The sequence below is a fragment of the Lactuca sativa genome, chromosome 1 (assembly GCF_002870075.4).
Source record: "Lactuca sativa cultivar Salinas chromosome 1, Lsat_Salinas_v11, whole genome shotgun sequence".
In the NCBI taxonomy this organism is placed as follows: Eukaryota; Viridiplantae; Streptophyta; class Magnoliopsida; order Asterales; family Asteraceae; genus Lactuca; species Lactuca sativa.
In genome coordinates this window covers 90,351,133-90,358,406 of record NC_056623.2, presented here as the reverse complement: position 1 = coordinate 90,358,406, position 7,274 = coordinate 90,351,133, and the positions used below count along the sequence as shown (strand labels likewise).

At 37.7% G+C, this 7,274-nt stretch overlaps 1 non-coding gene across 1 annotated transcript; it reads left to right on the top strand.

The window, feature by feature from the left end:
- The first annotated feature begins 379 nt into the window (after positions 1 to 379).
- On the top strand, positions 380 to 540 carry LOC111915942 (U1 spliceosomal RNA). The gene has a single exon (XR_002858338.1). It is a non-coding gene; the product is annotated as a U1 spliceosomal RNA (small nuclear RNA).
- The last annotated feature ends 6,734 nt before the right edge of the window (positions 541 to 7,274 follow it).

Below are 7,274 nucleotides of genomic sequence, written 5' to 3'. Positions count from 1 at the left end.
CCAAGGGGATTTTTATCATCTAAGCCAAGAAAAAAAATTAAAAAGTTATTATATTTCTTTTGGGTGGTTTTAATTTAGAAAATAAGATACTGGCTCAATATCGACAAATAAGGTACTCCAAATTCAAGAAAATACCATCAAAAATGGAAGTTTAAGATTTGGTGATGTTGAAATTATCACCATGGAAAGGCACTATAAGATTTGTAAAGACGGGAAAACTAAGTTCAAGATATTAAAAAAGTTTGATCATAAGATTTTAAGCTTGATTTTTCTTTGGAGCTTAAACGTATAGATGATACCTTTCGTGTATGTTATTTGAAAAGTATTTTGGAAAGGATGAAGACATAATTCCAAAGAAACATTTGAAAGTTGAAGCTTCCAACTTACCTGGATGGGGTCAATGGTTGGCCAAGATGGACCATGGCCTAGGTTAGTGACCTCCATTGCACTTAGGATGGGTTCTAGCCTAAGATCGGCCCAAGTGGTCGAGCCTACATCATAATTTGTGCCAGTAGGGGCTTGCGTTCACGCGGCCCCTGCAATTTAAAGTTGAAGCTTCCAATAAGTTGATTTAACAACCTCAAGACATACTTGTTGGGAATACCAAGAAATTAAGGAACAAAGAAATTGAACTTTTGTTGGTGCAATAGAAGCATGTACATAGATCACGTCTTATGTGGGAAACAAAAGAAGAAATGACGAAGCATTACCCGATTTTTTAGAATATGATAAACTTATAAGAACTAGATCCTCTTAAGGTGTAGGTATTTGTAGCATCGTAGAAATTGAATGTTTAGGATGTTAAAGTGTAGCGCCTAGTTCATGGTACGTACTTTAAATATGAATTTTTGCACTTGTACTCTAGGTCTCAGCGAGTTGGAGGCCTCAACTCGTCGAGTAGAGGTGAAACTTGGACGCGGGTGGAAGGACCTACTCGCAGAGTCAGATGCCCCGAATCGACGAGTAGGCATGTCTGGAGGAAACCCAAATTTTAAGGGTTTGCACCTTATGTAAACACCTTAACTATCCTTCATTATAGCCTCCATCACCTCCAAACAGCACTCACGAAACCCTAGCCCATTTTGAGTATTCTTGCCCCATAGTCGTGTGTTTGTGGTGATTTTGAAGCTAGAAAAGGAAGAGAAAGCTCGAAGGTTCTTGGGGAAGCAAGTAGATCCAGAGATTGTGCCACTTTTCCAGCTCATTTGAGGTATAAAGTCTATACCTTGCTTATTCCTTCCTTAGATCCCTCCATGGGGGTAATTTAGGGCTTTATGGAGCATTATATGGAACCATTCATGGGTGCAAGCTTGATTGGGAGTTATAACTTCGGATCCAGAGCCTTAAAGGGGCCCCATGGCATAAAGGTGCCAACTTTGTGGTCATGGTAGTCCTATGCATCATATAAACCTCTTTTTAGGACCATTTTAGCCAAATACCCCATGCATGAACGCCAAGTTTGTAACTTTGTGTGTAATATGGACCCTAGGAGGTCCCCAAACCTCTTTTGATAATGAACAATGTGTTGAGTTGGAAGAAGACTCAGCCAGTTGGGTTCATTGTGGACCTGAATATCATGGAACTTGGCGAGTTCAAGAACAAAACTAGACGAGTTCAAGACTAATCCCCAACTACATGAAGAAGGACTCGACGAGTTCATGAAGATCTCGGCGAGTCCTGGACTATATGTACCATCTTGCATGATGCAAGACTCGACGATTTCAAGGATGAACTCGGTGAGTCAGTTGTAGAAGGTCCCGACCTTGTATGAAGGATAACTCGGCGAGTTCTTGAAAGACTCGACGGGTAGGATCGAAACTTGTAGCATTAGTGGATTATGGAACTCAGCGAGTTGGGTCAACCATATGTTGACTTTGTCCCAGAGTTGACCTTGACCAAGGTGTTGACCTTGACTTGGACTTTGACCTGAGTTGACCATGAAGGGGTAATTAAGGAAGGTTGATATGTGTAGGAGATCGAGGGAGTTGACTACAACATCGAGGACAGTTCGATTACAACACGACTTTGAGGTAAGTTACCTTCCAGTAGAAGTGGGTCGAAGGCACCAATGTTGGCCCACTAGTAGTTGATTATAGCTGAGATGATTGTCTTTGTGATAATTTTTTGGTTTGCCACTATCTGCTATGTTTACATGCTAGTAGGATATGGCATTATGTGATAGTGGAAGTAGGGGGAATAGTCCCCATATCTTGTTGTTAGGACAAAGGGTAGGTCGGGCACCCCGGTATGTCTGACAGTATGATTATGTTATGTCTTTATGTGGTAGTAGTAGGGGTGAAATAGTCCCCGTAACCGGTTGAGATAAACCGGAGGGGTAGGTCGGACACCCCGGTATGTCTGATAGGGGTAGGTTACGCACCCTGGTATGCCTAGCAGGGGTAGGTTGATGTGACATCCCCAATTTCACGGCCAGAAAAGACCGATTTGTTTATGCTTTATTTTAAAATCAGAGTATATTTTTAAATAAATATATTGCGGAATTTGTTCCCAGAAAACATGATAAGTATATTATCAAAGCATTTCCGAAGGAATGTATTTTATTCATGTTAAAACATTTGGGATGTCATGGTCAATACAAAAACATAAGCATAAACAGACCTTATTTACACTAATGATTTACATCTCTTTTAATCTCCCAGTGTAATATAGCTTCGTATCGATACCTATGATACAAATATATTGAGTGGGTCAGGTTTGGAAACCTGGTGAGCACATAGGGTTTTCAACCCACAATAATATAATTATTATGTTTAATTATCAAACAATTAGCCCAATTACCCATCCCCATTATCTTTATATGATCTTCCCTAAAGATTTTATCCTAAGGGTCATCTCATATATCATATTTACCTCTCATCTCCTTCCATCTCATTTCCTTATATGTTTGTTCCTAAGGATCATCGCCTACATCACATAGACAATACTAATTCGAGGATTACTCCCTCAATACGTGTCTAGTAAGGGTTAGGGTATCATCGCATGAATACGTAGTTACAACATCGCCTGAACTCGTAATTCATAAAAGGGGTTAGAGTATCATTGCATGAATACGTAGTTACAACATCGCCTGAACTCGTTATTCACCACCTACATGTTATGAGCCTGCTAGTTATTCATCACCACGGACTATTCTAGACAGCCATGTGGAAACACCAGGAGGCTCATAACTTGTAGGTGATGAATAACGAGTTCAGGCGATGTTGTAACTACGTATTCATGCGATGATACTTTAACCCCTTTTATGAATTACGAGTTCAGGCGATGTTGTAACTACGTATTCATGCGATGATACCCTAACCCTTACTACACGTATTGAGGGAGTAATCCTCGAATTAGTACTGTCTATGTGATGTAGGCGATGATCCTTAGGAACAAACATATAAGGAAATGAGATGGAAGGAGATAAGAGGTAAATATGATATATGAGATGACCCTTAGGATAAAATCTTTAAGGAAGATTACATGAAGATAATGGGGATGGGTAATTGGGTTAATTGTTTAATAATTAAACATAATAATTATATTATTGTGGGTTGAAAACCCTATGTGCTCACCAGGTTTCCAAACCTGGCCCACTCAATATATTTGTATCATAGGTATTGATACGAAGCTATATTACACTAGGAGATTAAAAGAGATGTAAATCACTAGTGTAAATAAGGTATGTTTATGCTTATGTTTTTGTATTGACCATGACATCTCAAATGTTTTAACATGAATAAAATACATTTCTTCGGAAATGCTTTGATAATATACTTATCATGTTTTCTGCGAACAAATTCCGCAATATATTTCTTTAAAAATATACTCTGATTTTAAAATAAAGCATAAACAAATCGGTCTTTTCTGGCCGTGAAATTTGGGACATCATAGTTGAGCACCCCAGTATGCTCAACAGAATAGGTCGGACACCCAGATATACCTGGCAATATGTGTATGGTATATGGTATGATGGAGGAACTCACTAAGCTTCGTGCTTACAGTTTTCAGTTTTGTTTTAGGTACCTCTTCAGCGAAGGGGAAGGAGCTGGCACGAAAGCTGCGCATCACACACAGAGGATTTCCACACTATGATGTTATTGGGATTGTACTCTGACAATATTATTATTCGTATGATATGGTTTTGAGACACGTGATTATGTTTTTACAAAAAGATGTTAATCGGTGATGTTTTATTACAAATGTTTTTATAAACCGCTTTATTAAAATGAAATTTTTGGCCTTGAAATTTGGGATGTTACATAAAGTAATTAAAATGAGTTGGTGTTATGGTAATATGAAATTGTATAGGATAAAAAAGGGTTAATTTGATTAAAAGGGACATTTTGGTTATTTTAAATGAAATATATGTTTGAATGTGTTCTATTTACAATATTTAATGAACATGTATCAATTTAAGGTGTATATAGTGGAACGTTAAGATAAATGTAATAAATAAGTTAACTATAGAAGTTTCACCAAAGTGATATGTGCCGTACTTTGGGGGTATGAAAATAAAACTCAAATATATGAGAATTGTGAAATAAAGGTTTCAATGTGAAGTAAGACAACACCGAAAGTAATTCAAAAATATTCAGACCAATTCAAGCCAAAATAAAAGCTTCATGTCATTTTGAAAATGGTTAGTGATGATTTTAGTTCCTCACGCCACATGTTTGAGACTATTTCGAACATCAAAATGGCGAGTATTCAATTTTGAGATAGAGGCAAAACAAAAAAGTGGTACAGAAAATAATCAATCCAATCCGAGTTAGCATGAGAAAGTTTTGCATGTTTAAAAGTTAAGAAAAAAGTCATGCGAGTTGGGAGAAAGAAGAAAATAATTTCTAAGTCAGGAAAAAATATTGAACATGACCAAATGGCCTATTGTGGAGCCTAGAAAGTATGGCTTATTAATGTCCAAATTTTTGTTACAATGTGTGTAACACCAGTCAAATTAGGGTCAAAATTAAACTTTTATACAAAATCGGGATGTACCATGTGGTAGATATCGTAACAAGGTTTTCAAAAATATAAAGAACACTAAAATCCGAGTTATAACGAAGAAGTTATGACCAATCGAAGATCCGCGAAAATACCGGTAAGACACTGTTAAGCGTAAAATACGAAATTCCAATAAAATAATTTTTAGCCTTAGGTATCTAAATGAAAGTCGTAGATATCCCAAAACCGTGAACATACATAAAAAGAATGCCCAAATCTGACTTCATATGAGGAAGTTATGATTTTTCGAAGTTTCGGACCTAGAAGTAGACAGCTAAAAACTCGAATTAGAGATCGAGCAGTCTTTAGCTAACATAACCTAAACAAATGTTGAAGACCCTGACCATAGGAATACAACGGTAAAGGACAGATAAAATCGGACGCCGGATGAAGAAGTTATGGATTTTTAACGGACTTTTCCAGTCCCGGCCTACTAAAAAGGTATTATTAAATATAAAATCAAAACTAGTCGACGGAGTCTAAATGAGAGTTGTAGAGTACAGTCTCACCTACGCGTGGATATAAAGAATGCCAGAAACGGAGCTCGTACACGAGAGTTACGAAATTTAGAAGTTCTGTAAATCGAGTTACGCCTCGCGTAAAGGGGTACGCCCAGCGTACCAGGCGATAAGGGCGTACTCCCATCGGCCACAGGCTCTCCATCGGACAGAATCCGTCCCATATGAAGTGTGTAAGCAATGAAGTCCCATTACGCCCCGCGTAACCCCGTACGCCCAGCGTACCAAGGCGGTTCAGCCTCCCTATAAAAGGGATGCGAGGGTTCCAGGCAAAATTGCTCATTTCCTCTCTTTCTCCTGCGTTTTTACTCCGTTTTGCGTGCAAGCAATATCCCGAAGCCTCGGTTTTCATACCCAAGTCCCAAAGGAAGTTTTATACTCCCGAGATTCCCGAGAATCCCGATAAACCCGTTTTCTCCCGTCGAAGTTCTACTCGGTTTTCATCTCACCATCTTCACTCTATCAAGTGAGTTCATACCCCCTTTTATACACCTTCAAATACTTTATAATATACTTTTAATACATTTCGGGGGAGAATACAAGTAAACACCCGGTTAATCCCGAGTGAAAACGTGAAAACTCTTGTTATACTTTGCATGCATTAGATTTATACAAAATGCATAGTATCCAGGGTAGCCATCCTTGTTAAACCATTTTATGCATTCAAAGAACTTATGATTTATGATTTATCAAACATTGTGAAAGAGGATAAACATTTCATACAAAACTATTATTTTAATACAAACTTAGTTGAGAATCTGTGAGATGATCACATCTTCAATGCTACCTTTTTGTTAAGAGGTACTACCTAAAGTCCTGCCTATTATAACCAGAGTCTCCCGTTAGGAGAGCGTGTCAAATGTGTATAGATCTATACGGGAAGTCATGATCCCGCGCCCTGACTGTTAGCTACAGTCCTTTGGGTGACAGTTTGTCATAACGTTTTGACGCCTGAAGACCGTCGCAACAAGCATATTATGTTTAGTATGGTTATAAAACTCACCGGATAGACAATTATTATGGTATTATGCTTTTATGAATGAGTAGTTATTAAAATTATTCTTCATCTAACGAGTGCACTCTTCTTATAGCTTTATTATATAAAACTATGCCTCAACCTTTAAGCATGTCAGTTGCTTGCGATTTTCGGTCTTGGACATTAGAGACTGCCTATTAGTTTAGGAAAATAAGTGATTTTCCTGGTACGACCATTTACAATTCACGACACGAACATTCATATGCATTTTCATACATTTATAAGAAAATAAGGGATTTTCTTGGAAAACGCACGAAATTTGAATGGCATACATTTTCTCAAAACCGCTTATGAACGCACCAACTTAATTTTTGACACGTTTTCTTTGAAATAACTTGTATTCTCAGGGAACCGCTAAGCAGTTTTGGAAACCAACTTTTGGGGATTAACGCTCTGACGTTAATTACTTCTTTTGAAAGATGTTTATGTATTTATCTTTTGTAACACCGTAAAAATTTGAAACAATTTTTTACTTTTGAAAACCATAAAATATCATTCACATTCATTTTAAAAACATTGTATCAACATTATATCAGTACAAAACCCCAAGATCAGAATATATATAAACTCCAATGTGTGTGTGTGTACGAATCATGCTGGTGCCTTCCCGCGTTCATCACTGGTACCTGACACACATAACACAACAACTGTAAGCATAAATTCTTAGTGAGTTCCCCAAAATACCGCATACAACACATACGCCACTCGATGCTATA